Genomic DNA, 13,731 nt, shown 5'->3' with positions numbered 1-13,731 from the left:
ACCGATTACAGTCATTAAAACACACACGAACGTTTTACATAGGGGTTCCCCACATGAACTTAAACTTCGTACATTTTACTAACTACTTATATTTAAAAAGGTATTAAACCGACCCGGCAGCATCTGCTGACGGCGCGACCGATGAAGGCGTAGGCTGCTCGCACCCCGGCAGCATGACGCTTGGCTCGATCAGGGCTGAGGTGACATTCCCCCCCCGAACCAAGCTCCATGCTATCTACAGGCTCGGAGGCATCCTCTCCATGCATGCTTCGGGCCATGTCTTGATGGCGAACATCCATCACCTAGTCGGCGGAGACGTGCTCTGACACCGACCACACGTGTGGTAGCAGGCTCACCCCGATTGACTGGATGTCCTCCATGCTCAGGCCTTCAGCATACCCACCACAGATAGTGGTGAAGTCCAAATTCGGGTGGTATGTCGCCACCGAGGTCAACACCCCAACGCTCCATAAAACAGCCCGCTCCTGACAAGTTCCTTGACTGCATCCAGGACCTCCACCAGCTGAACCATAGGCGCGCTGGCACTTGGCGCTGACCCAAAGACTTCTAAGATGACATGCTGGATAGTGTTGCGGATCTGGCTGAGCTCCCCTTCGAGAGCACGTCGCTCTTCACGGGACTTGGCCAGCTCCTCGACATTCCGGCTGAAGTTCGCCTTGGTCGTCTCTAGGTCTCGCTCCAGTGCCTTCACCTTTTCACCCAGCTCTGCAAGAAGGGCGACAAGCTTAGAAATAGGCTGGGGGAAAAGAAATCAACACCACGAGAAACCAAGAAGGTATGCACTAACATGAGAGGCCTCAAGAGTGGAGAGATCCTCTACCTGCCGAGCTGCCTGCTCATGTAGCTAGGCACTCGCGTCCTCCATCCCCATCACCTGGTCCCGGAGCGTGAGCACCTCCCGATCCGCCTCCAACCGGGCCCTCTGCTCTGCCTCTAGGGCCTTCCGTGCCGACTCCAGGGCGGCTCGATCCGGCTCAAGGGCTGCCAAGGCCTCTTGGAGCACCACCTCGATGCTCGCTAGGGATGTCCGCAGCCCCACCTCAGTCTCCGCCTAGCGGACCTTTGTCGCCTCAAGCCCTCGCTCGACAGCAGTCGCCCGCTCTGCCGCACGCTGCTTCTCCGCCTGCGCCGCAACCATCTCGGCCGCCCGGGCCTAGGACTCATGGCAAGCGGACTCCACCCGGTGCTCAAGCTCGGCCATCCAGGCGTGTTCCGCCTAGAGGAAGTGCAACTTGCGGGACGACACCTTCCTTATTTCCTATGAAAAACAGGCATGATAAAAACAACCGACGAAAGCTTCAAAGGGCAAGGAAAGTACCAAAAACTCACCTTCGCAGCGAGCTGTAGGTCGACCTCAACCAGCTGTCAGGCAAACTGAGCCTGCTTTCGGGCGCTCTCCAGCTTCATGGACAACTAGATGAGTTCAGACACCACGGCATGCCCTTGCCCCCCTGAAGGGTCGAGATGGCGACTAGAGGGGGGGTGAATAGTCTTTTCTAAAACTTAATCGCGTCGGCTAACCGATACAAATGCGGAATTTAAACTAACGGTTTAGCCAAGACTACACCCCACTATATATGTTCACTAGCACCTTGCAAAGATAACAATTATGTAACAAAGGTGCCGGGCTAGCTAGAGCTCTCCTAAACAATTCTAGGAGCAAGGTCACACAAACCTATGCCACTAGTAATTTAAACAACAAGGGAGCTCCTACACATGCTAGTAAGCAAAAGCACAAAGCTAACTAAGCTCACTAGCAATGCTCAATAACAAGGCAACCAATGCCTAATTAGAGAGCACAAATACTTAGCTACACAAACTAAGCAATGTGACTAACAAGGTTACTAAAACCAAATTAGCCACACAAGGGAGCTACTTCTATGCTACACAAGCAAGAAGGTAATTAGCAAGCTACACAAGCTATCTAATTACAAGAGCAACTATACAAGCTTAATATGTATAAAAGTAATTGCAAGCTTGTGTAATGGGGATGCAAATCAACGGGAAGAACAAGGTTGACACGATGATTTTTCTCCTGAGGTTCACGTGTTTGCCAACACGCTAGTCCCCGTTGTGTCGACCGCTCACTTGGTGGTTCGGCGGCTAATTAGCATCACCCGCTAAGCCCGCACGTCGGGCGCCGCAAGAACCCACCCCTTGAGTGAGGGTAGCTCAATGACACGCTTTACTAGAGTTGCTCTTCGCGGCTCCCGCGGGGCGAGCACAATGCCCCTCACAAGCACTTCTCCGGAGCGCCGCACAAGCTTCTTGCGGGCTTCCACGGAGACCACCACCAAGCCGTCTAGGAGGTGGCAACCTCCAAGAGTAACAAGCACCACCGGCTTGCAACTCGATCACCTAGTGCCACTCGATGCAACCTCACGATGCAATCGCACTAGAATCGCTCACTCACACAATCGGATGATCGCTATCAAGTATGTGTGTGATGGAGGGCTCCTAAGCACTCACAAGCATGGACACTAAGTCCCTTGAGGTGCTCCACACCAGCCATGGCCGAGGGCCACTTCTATTTATAGCCCCAAGGGCTAAACTAGCCGTTACCCCTTCACTGGGCAACGGTCGGGACGACCGGACGCTCTGGTCGTGTTGACCGGACGCTGGACCTCAGCGTCCGGTCGCCCACAGACGACCACGTGTCCCGGTTCCAACGGTCACTTGACCTGACCGGACGCTCCAGCTTCAACTGACCGGACGCTGAACCCCCAGCGTCCGGTCGTTTCCAGTAAGCTCCCGAGCATGACCGGACGCGTCCGGTCGAACGCGATCGGACGCAGCCAGCGTCCGGTCACACTCCAGCGACTGCTACACTCCACGTCAGTGCGACTGGACGCAGCCTGCCAGCGTCCGGTGCATTCAGATCCAGCGTCCGGTCAGTTGACCAACGCCAGCATCTTCTCCATTTTCTTCACCCTTGCTCAAGTGTGCTAACCACAAGAATTTGCATCCGGCGCAATAGAAAATAGACATTCCATTTTCCCGAAAGCGCCGAATCCCGCCTCGCAAGCTCGGCGGGAGGGAGAGAGGGACCCAAAACCCATCTCACCCCTGCAAACACCACCTCCTTTGTAAATGTGCCAACACCACCAAGTGTACACCACAATGTGTATGTGTGTTAGCTTTTCACAATCATTTCCCAAAGGATGTTAGCCACTCAACTTGCCACGCCACTCGATCCTAGCGACAATGCAAAGTTAGATCACTCGAGTGGCACTAGATGACCGATATGCAAACAAGTTTGCCCCTCTTGATAGTATGGCCATCTATCCTAAACCCGGTCATAAACTTCTCTACACACCTATGACCGGTGGAATGAAATGCCCTAGGTTATACCTTTGCCTTGCGCATTCCATTCCATCTCCTCCAATGTTGATGCAACACATGCACCAACACGATCAACAATGATATGATCCACTTCATATCATCACATGATCATATTGGTTCATCGATCTTGACTCTACTTGCTCTTCACCGTTGCCATCGTCCATCGGCGCCAAGTCTTGCTCAAGCTTCACCGCCACGCGGTCCATCACTCCAAAGCCTTCGACTTGCCCTTCACGCTTGCAACCGGTCCATCAAGCCAAGTCTTGTCTTGATCTTCTCCACCTTGATCACATGACTCAATGTCATGTCTCATGTGCATTTAAGCTCCTTCATCATCACATGTGTGAGCTTTGCAACATCTCCAAGCCATTTTCACCTCCATGGCATATGTTGCTCACACACATGTACCTGTGGACTAATCACCTGTGTATCTCACATAAACACAATTAGTCCACCTAAGTTGTCACTCAATTACCAAAACCAAACAAGGACCTTTCACCCCCAAAAATGTCCTAGAGCTGGTGCTCCCAGGAATCGCGGAGGACGAACCTCACCTTCGATGGGTCCTCGAGGAAGGGCCACTCTAGGTCACCCTTCAACGAACTATTGGAGGGCCCAGCCTCCAACCGGACCACTGCCAGCTCCCGTGGCGACACCGCCAGCTCCCATGGCGACACCGGCAGATCCACCATGGTATCCGCCTCGTCGTCAGATGGAATCTCCACCACCACGTTTGCATGAGACACCACCTGGCGTCCCAACTCTATTCTAGCCATGCTTCCCTCCTGCGACTTCGGCTCTGATGGCAGGGACGGGGCGTGCAGCCCTCCACCTGACGAGGTGGGGAGCTCGTCCCCCCTTGTCTCCTCCACCACGACCGACAGAGGAGGGGCTGCAAGGGTTACCTCCACCACTAGCATCAGGATCGCTGCCAACAACATCGCCACCGCTGTCATGTTACCAGCAGCTGCCTCGGGGGACACCACCCCTGGGAGGGAAGGCTTCACCGCCGCCACCCTGATGCCCCCCTCGCTCGCCGCAACACACTATAGGGTGGGCCTCCAAACCTCCTTCATGAAGGCTAGGGCAACGCTCAACCCCGGTGTCCTCCGGCCACTGACAAAAATCATGGGTAAGCCACACTCCAAAAAGACTCGACCACCAAAAGTCGAAGAAGCAACAAAAAAGAAACATACCGGGTGGAGAGCGACACTACTCTAAAAACAGGCTCCGACGATGATGGGCTCATAGGATGAGGACTGCTCCCGGACTGCGACCCACACCCCCTCGCTTTAGATGGGGTCAGAGTCATCCCAGCCCGCTCCTGCCTGGCCTACGGGTCGCTACGACCTCTGGCTCAGGGCTCCCCGACCAGAGCAGAGGGCAAGGCGTCCCCTAACTATGAGTCACGCATCGACCGGGTGCTAGTCTGCCCCTCGGACTGGCCAGACTGTTTGGTCACACCCATGGTAGGCGGGGCCTCCTTCGGCTGCAAGTTGGGCCATGGCACCGGTCCTGTTGCCACACATTCGCTGGGCCACCCCTCGGACCACCTGGCTTGTCCAGCCACGTCCGCCACAGGCGACGACGGAGCTAGCAACACCGTCGAGGGGCACGGTGACCGTGTCTGCTTCACTATTCGCTCGCTAACAGCGTCCACGCATGCCACACGCTTCCTTGACGTAGGAACCTCCATGCGTCGCGTGGCCTCCTGCTTCTCACCAGCAGACGTTGCCATAGGGTCACGATGCACCACCAAGGTCACAACGACCTCTCGACTCTCCTCCTCATCGAAAAAGACCATGTTGTCTAGATCCATAGGATCATCCGACGCGAGTTCTAACTCAACGTCGCTCGCACATTCCCCGTCTCTCATGCGCCGGGCGACCTCCTTCTTCTTCTCTTCTTTCCGATAAACCTCCTTGGTTTTCTTCTTCTTTCGAGCGTCTGTCGCCTCCTTCTGGCAACATGTCGGGCCTGACCCACCGGCCCCTTGGGAAGGTGCGGCCGAGACTTGTACCTCCCAAGCCCCTATGGAATGAATGAATGAAAATAAAAAAAGAAGAGGGGCAAAGGAGAAAAGCACGAGCAAAGTAAGGGAGCGTACCAGCGTGGACACGATTGAGGCATTAAATGGTATGGGTTTTCCCACCACCGTCTCTTTGGGCCTCAGCTGCAGCACTCGGTCGATGCGACTCCAGATCTCATCGTCCGATAGCTCCTCCGGTGACGCACGGTCTAGGTCCGATAGGCCATCATACTTCCACATCGGGTGTGTCCTCTCCGCCAACGGCGTGACCCGACAGTGGTAAAGGGTGTGGAACACCCACACCTCATCGAGGCCACCCCTTACGAGCTTCCAGAGCTCCTCCTCAATGGCCTCCACCTTGTGCCTATCCGTGTGGGCGTAGCCCCACGACCAACTCTTCTACTTCACCGGCCTCCCATCGGTAAACGCCAAAAACGGCGCCCCTGCCGGATTCCTAATGTAGAACCACTCCCCATGCCATCCCCAGTTGGAGTCACATGGGAGTACATGGGATACGAGCCTCCCACGCGTGGCTTCCTCTATAGGGCGAAGCCTCCGACCGAAGCGATCTCGGCCAAACTCCAGTCCGCCATGGCTCTCCTAGAGAAGAAGAGCCAGAAGAGGTCCACGTGTGGCTCCATCCTGAGGAAAGCCTCACAGACGATGATGAAGCCAGCGATGTGCAGCACCCTCATCGGATTGAGGTGTTGTAGTTCCAGACCCAACTCATTGAGGAGCCCATGTAGGAACTAGTGTGCGGGGTATCCTAACCCACGCTCATGGAAGGTAAGGAAAGACACCACCTCATCAGGACGAGGTTGCGGGAACTCCTCCTCCTTCCCGATGACCCTCTAGTGCACCACCTCCTACAGTGGTAGGAACCCCTTCATGATGAACGCCTCCAGCACCGACGCCCTCACGGTGGACAACCTCCAGTCCAACATTTCAGTGAGTTCCTCTCTTCTCCTTTGCTCTCTCCCCTTCTTTCCTAGAAACCTCCATAGCTCTCAGGAACGCTCATGGCAAAGAGGAGGAGAGAAGGCGACGGCAGATGAAGAATAGGCAAGAGAGCGGAACGAAAACCCTCTCCCCTCTCCTACTTAAGGAAAAGGGAGCGGTAGTTATGGAGGGACGCACCGATCAGGGAAGCCAAAATGATAGGGCGAGATTTTCTCTCTCTCTTTCATTTAATGCAGATAAGATGTGCCTTGCTCGATGGAACGACTCCTGATCAGACGGGACATGGCCTGGCCATGGCCCACCACTACCGCACGATCAACCACTACCACATGATGGGCACAAGAACCAAAGCGCCACCGCACATGGGCGGCTCCCCACTTCCCCAGGCCAGACCTAAAGGAACCAGAACGATAGGTAAGGATAGACACCGACTGACAGGTATGGAAGCGAAGGGGCACCCCTTGTAGGCCACACCGACTCCATCACAGACGATGAGCATAGGTCCCGGTCAGACATTTCCGACTGAAGCTCTCTGAACCCTGTCACTCAGGTCATTAGAGTCATAGTCGAACTTTTCTGACTCAGGCTCTCCGAGCCCTGTCACTCTAGTCGTCAAGGTAAACATTACCAAAACCCCCTCTATTTCATTACAAATCATTCATACATCCATACGTGCATTCATCTCATACGCCTGAACCCCCCAGACGGTTAGGGCATAAACCGCCCAAGGGCTCGGGAACTAAGCATCGCACGTGCAGCGAAATGCACCAAAACGCTCTGTGTTGCGCAACGAAGTGGTGGCTTGCCTCATTCGACATGAGCAACCAAACAGAGCTAGGGGAGAAAACCATAGACGAGCACCGTGCGGCCTTCGCCCGGTCTGGCAAACCGGGTCATCTCAACCTTCTCATTCGATCCTAAACCTCTTGCCAAGCCCACAAAATCTCCATCGAGGGGAGGCCATTAGGCCACCCGGGTCGGTCTATGGAACGACCTAGGCATCTGTCGGGCTGTAGGTAAAGGAGTAGTGGAATGCCACAAGAGGGCTATGCCGACCCCGTCACGAACGACGGACCCGGATTCCGCTCGATCACACCTGTTAGCGAGCTCACTGAGCTAGTCTTCTAGCCCGAGCGATCAGAACAGGCGACGAAACTCAGCCCCTTCGGTTGTGAGGAACCGGATTGGGTAGCGCAAAATGACTCACACCAACCCCCGCGAAGGCTCGACAAGGCTCGGGGGCTCAAATGCCAAGGGACCGCGACTCCAAACTCACATCGACTGGATCAGTGACATCCGACTGTGGCTCTTGGGACCACAACTCTGAACTCACATCAACTGGATAGGCGACATCCGGCTACAGCTCTTGGGACCATGATTCCAAACTCACGTCGACTGGATAGGCGACATCCAGCTATGGCTCTTGGGACCATGACTCCAAACTCGCGTCGACTAGATTGGCAACATCCAGCTATGGCTCTAGGGACCTGTGACTCCGAACTCATGTCGACTGGATCGGCGACATCCAGCTATGGCTCTTGGGACTGCGACTCCGAACTCACGTAATGGCTTCACTAACTAAAACTAACTCTCGACCCATGACACGCACCGATGCCTAGGTCTACTAGCGATTCCACCTTGCCCTGATCCCATGGCGCGCACCGACGCCTAGGTCTACTCACGATTCTGCCTCACCTGATCCCACAGAGCGCATCGACGCCAAAGATCAGTAGGCTCTATCACGTCCAAACTAAACATCCTCGCCCGATCCTCGGCGCGCACCGATGCCGGGATCAGTAAGTTCTACCTCAATCCAATCCCCGTGCTTAAAAACACCTTAGCTACACAATGACGCCATGGTTAAACAAAATTATGTCTCAAAACTCAAAACACGCGCACCCACAGAAACAACACAAAACACAAAGAACCCCCCAGCCGGTTCTGCTCGAACCACCCGGGGGCTCGGCGGCTACACCCGCGGGTGCGCTCACGCGCACTAGCCAGCAAGACAAAAAATCCCTCGGACAATTCGGCTCAAATCGCCCGGGGGCTCGGGGGCTCCTGCCGGGTCCATAAACCCGGGGTCCCTCGAGGACCGGCTTCCACGCCCGGGCTCGGCCAAGGAAAACAACATATAGTTCATGGGCCGGCCCAAGAGTCTAAAACACAACGGGCCAGAAGGGTAGTCCGGCCACCGACCGGAAGGTCTACCCAAAAGAACAAGTGCCCGCTCGTCAGCTTCTTTGGCCCACCTCTCCGATCGGAGCGCTCGCTTCGGGCACCGGCCGTCTCCAAGCAGTTTCTCCAATCAGAAGGCCTAAAACTCTGCTTCCTACTCTGACCCCAGCGACTCCGACCCTGTGACCGGGGCTCGTGGGAACCCTGCTCACCGCTCTTCTCTGACCAGCGCACTAAGAGCCAACTAGAGCCATCCGACCGGGGGCACCCCGTTCGGAAGGAACCAGAAGACGTGCAGAGAAAGGCAAGAACCCTGATCACATGTGGAGATGTTCTGGTTTATGAGCATCGTACATGACAACGTGCTCGAAACTTTTTCAAATTTTTTCCACGGCATACACATACGATATGGTGACAACTCGACAAGTTTCATGATTTTTGGAATTCATTCGTATTTTATACAATTAAAAAACCACTCCCACGCAAGTTGGCGACGTTGCCCCGTGAGCACGTTGATCAAAATTTCGAGATAGTTCCTGGATTTAGCCTAAATTTACACTAAGAAACAAGGATAACATTTTTTGAACGAATGTAATCCATTATTCGATGCACCTGCAGTTCAAGCTTACATTTTCTAGAAAAATTCAACAAAACAAAATAAACTATAGAAATATGCCAAAAGGAAATGAAAATGTCCCAAATTTAAACATGTTTTGTGGTAGTGTACTAAAGCTTTAAAAAAATTGGTGGCAAAAAACAAAAAAAAATTATTTTGCCGAGTGCCTAGGGTTGGCACTCGGCAAAGTAATAACTTTACCGAGTGCCGCCCAGCTGGCACTCGGCAAAGAGCTGCCGAAATTTTTTTAAAACTTCGCTGAGTGCCAGATCACGACACTCGGTGAAGAAAATTGACTTTACCGAGTGCCGCCGATCTGGCACTCGGCAAAGCCACCGTTTCCTTCAACCGTGCCTGGCCGGCGCGCTCTCTGTCTCGCTCTCTGTCTCGCTCTCTCATTTCTCTCTCCCTCTCACCTCTCTCTCCCTCAGCCACCGCCACTGCACCGCGGCGCCCATCTCGGCCATCGCGCCTCCCCGCCCCGGCCACCGTGCCTCCCCACCCCAGCCATCGCACCACCCCGCCCCGGCCACCGCGCCACTATAGAAGAGAGGAGGAGGAGGTAGGGGAGAAGAGAGGAGGAGAAGGAGAAGGAGAGGAGAAGGAAGGTGCCGGCCTAGGCCCGTCGACCCTCACGCCGTTGCGGTCATCCCCGCCGTCGTCGCCGACCCTCGTCGCTGCCATTCTCGTCACGAAAGTATGCCCTACACCTGTAGTAGTTAGTAGTAGTACTTAGTAGTGTTAGTAGTAGTTAGTAAGTAGTAGTAGTTAGTAGTTAGTAGTGTTAGTAGTATTGTTAGTAGTAAGTAGTGATAGTAGTAGTGTTAGTAGTAGTAGTGTTAGTGTTGGTAGTAGTTGTAGTGGTAGTAGTACTTGTTGTTGTACTACTTCGATACTTTCATCTGCATGGAAAGAGAACTAAAGTACATGGCTCGTCTTGGTATATATATGTTTGTTGACCTTCATGCCTATGTTTGGTATATATGTGGTTGTTAGCCATCGCGCCTACGTTTCTTGTAGGTTTTGGAAACCTCCCCGTGCAGGGGAGGTGCTGCCAAAATTTTCAATGGATTCTAACCTATTGCCTTTTTATGTAGGAGAAGGACCCGTGGGAGGGACTCGGCGACCCTGATCGTCTTCATCGGCGCTGCTGGTCTGCCTGCACCGCATCGCCTCAGCCACTACACCGACACGCCACTGCCCCGCTAGCCTGACTCCACCGCCACCCTAGGTATAACCCCCTCCTCCTTTGCATGCATGTTTTATATGGTCACGTAGCCCAGTTAGGCGTCTCCTGTTCAAAAGAGATACGGTTGGAGGTATACAGATCTTTGCATATCTGCGACCGTATCTCTTTTGGATTGTCCACGTATTTTGGACAGTCCACAGATGCGTAGATAAGGTTAGTTTCCATGGTTCGCTCTGGTCCGAGATAGACTTTCGGCATCACCTCCCTGTTGTTCTCTGGATACACACTCTCCCTTGCAGGACTGTATTGAGAGAACAGCGAGGAGGTGCTACCAAAATTCTATCTCGGATAGGAGCGAAGCATTGAAACTGACCTCATCTATGCATCCGCGGGTGGGATTAGGACCTATCCTCACCTATTAGATGGTAGGAACGTCGTGCAGATGCAATTGCTGGTTATATTACTCGCTTACATATGTATATGCCAGAGGATGGAGAACCGTGATTGGATGTACACGGGCCACGCAAGTATGACCCCAGAATGGATGACTAAGACTAATGCTTTCTTAGAGCATTCATTTGGCAAGGTTGCTAGAGGGTCGAGTAAAATGCCGTGTCCCTACAGCAAATGTGACAACCGTGTAAGAAAGAATAGGAAGAACGTGGGGGAAGATCTTTGCAAGTATGGATTCATGCCAAACTATACCTGCTGGATCCACCATGGTGAAGCCGATCATATTAGAGAGGAGGTGGTGAGACCATGCCTCAAGGCTTTTGATGGAGATGAGGGGGTAGCAGACTGGATGGATGACTTTCAGGAGGCACGGTTCGATGAAGGATTAGAGGACAAGCCAGAGGAATCCGCAAAGGCGTACTATGATATGCTGTCTTCGGCACAGAAGCCCCTTCACGAAAAGACAATGGTTTCGCAACTGGATGCCATTGGACGCCTAATGGCATTCAAGTCGTAGTGTAGCATGAGTCGAGACAACTTCAATGGTATGTTGGCAGTTGTTGGATCCCTGCTTTCGGAGGGTCACATTCTATCGAAGAACTTGTACGAGTCACAAAAACTTCTTCATGCCCTTAAAATGCCATATGAACACATCCATGCTTGTCTGAATGGTTGCGTCCTATTTAGGAAAGATCATGAGAAAGCAACGCACTATCCAAAGTACAAATCCTCTAGGTATCTGGAGGTCGACACTAGTGATGGCAAGAAGGAATAGCTTGGTATCCCCGTGAAGGTCCTATGGTACCTTCCTGTCATACCGAGGATCCAACGGCTGTACATGATAGAGGAGTCCGCGAAACAGATGACATGGCACAAACATGGCAAAAGATACAATGCTGACAAGATGGTACACCCATCGGATGGCGATGCATGGACCCATTTTGATGGCATACATCATGGTAAAGCTAAGGAGGCTCGGAATGTACGTGTAGCGCTGGCAACAGATGGGTTCAACCCCTATGGATTGCTAGCAGCCTCGTACACTTGTTGGCCTGTGTTCGTGATCCCCCTCAATCTCCTCGCCCCCCGGCGTCATGTTTCAACCTAAGAACGTATTCTTGTCACTGATAATTCCTAGGACACCCGGGGAACAAGATGGGTTTGTTCATGGAGCCTCTCATTGATGAATTGATCCTTGCTTGGGAAAAGGGGGTACTGACATACGACCAGCTACAAAGAAGAACTTCACAATGCATGTGTGGTACCACTACTTCCTGCATGACTTCCTGGCGTATGGCATATTCTACGCATGGTGTGTTCACAGGAAGTTCCCATGCCCAATATGCAAGACAGTTGTGAGGTTCACTTGGCTGAAGAGGGGTGGCAAGTTTTCTTCGTTTGACCAACATCATCAATTCCTCCCTCTTGACCATCCATTCAGACGAGATGTCAAGAACTTTAGGAAAGGGGTTCAAGTCACCGACCCTGCACCTTAGATGATGACTGGTGCTGAGGTCCTGTGCTGAGATAGAGGCTCTCAAAGATGATAAAGAGAATGGTGGTTTTATTGGATATGGTGAGGAACACCAGTGGACTCATAAATCGGGCTTGACTAGGCTCCCCTATTTTAATGACCTTCTTGTTCCACACAACATTGATGTAATGCACACAGAAAAGAATATCGCCAAGGCGCTTTTTGCAACACTCATGGACATTCCTGATAAGTCAAAGGACAACGTTAAGGCTAGACTAGACCTGGCAACGATGTGCGATAGGCCAAAGCAAGTGATGAAGCCTCCCTGCGTCCGGCAAGAAATGGAGAAGGACTCCGGTTGATTTCGTCTTGAAAAGGGACCAAAGGAAGGAAGTACTGCAGTGGATCCAGACGTTAATGTTTCCTGATGGGCACGTGACAAATTTGAGTAGGGGAGTGAACTTATCCACTATGCGAGTCTTAGGGATGAAGAGTCATGACTACCACATATGGATTGAGCGGCTCCTTCCTGCGATGACCCGAGGATACGTCCCTGAGCATGTGTGGTGTGTGCTAGTAGAGTTGAGCTATTTCTTTCACCAGCTTTATGCCAAGGAGTTATCTCGGGGCGTGATTGATGACTTAGAGAAAGTGGCACCTGTGTTGCTCTACAAGTTGGAGAAGATCTTTCCACCCGGCTTCTTCCTGGCGATGCAACATCTAATTTTGCACCTACCGTATGAGGCACGAATGGGGGGGCCTGTGCAGTCCCATTGGTGCCATACAATTGAGAGATGTCTAAAGATTCTTCAGAAAAAGTGTAGAAATAAAGCCAAAATTGAGGCTTTTGTGGTAGAGGCATTCATTCTGGAGGAGATGTCAAACTTCACAATAGCATACTATAAGGATGGCCTTCCCAGCGTGCACAATCGTCCCCCTCGTTGCAACATGGACGAGAGTTCATCAAACCTCAGCCTTTTCAAAGGGCAACTCAGAAAGGCAAGCACATCGGGCACCAAGACCTTGCAGCATGATGAGTGGCGCACTGTCATGTTGTATGTGTTGTTGAACCTTGATGAAGTGAAGCCTTATGTGCAGTAAGTTCTCAATGAGCTTGTTACATACGCCCTTGTCACTATCCTCCATCTATCGAACCCCCTTATCTCTTGTTTTTTCAGGGAATTTCTAAAAAAATACTGGAGAGGGAATATGGCTCCTTCCCCTCAAGAAGAAGATAGTCTTCTCAAAGATGGTGTGCCTAATTTCATATCCTGGTTCGATACGAAGGTACCATCCAATTTACCTCGTTCAATCTTTGACATCCCACTTTGCTCCTATGAGCGTGTAATGTAACGATCTATCCAGCCTCACCTTACAGGCCCGCAAGGATGTGGAAATGGATGCTGAGTTGAAAGGGCTCGCCAAAGGCTTCGCCTACAAGGTCAAGTCATTCACCATTTATGATGTGA

The sequence above is a fragment of the Miscanthus floridulus genome, chromosome 4 (assembly GCF_019320115.1).
Source record: "Miscanthus floridulus cultivar M001 chromosome 4, ASM1932011v1, whole genome shotgun sequence".
Taxonomy (NCBI): Eukaryota; Viridiplantae; Streptophyta; class Magnoliopsida; order Poales; family Poaceae; genus Miscanthus; species Miscanthus floridulus.
The sequence above is the reverse complement of the archived record's forward strand: the minus strand, read 5'-3'. Positions refer to the sequence as shown.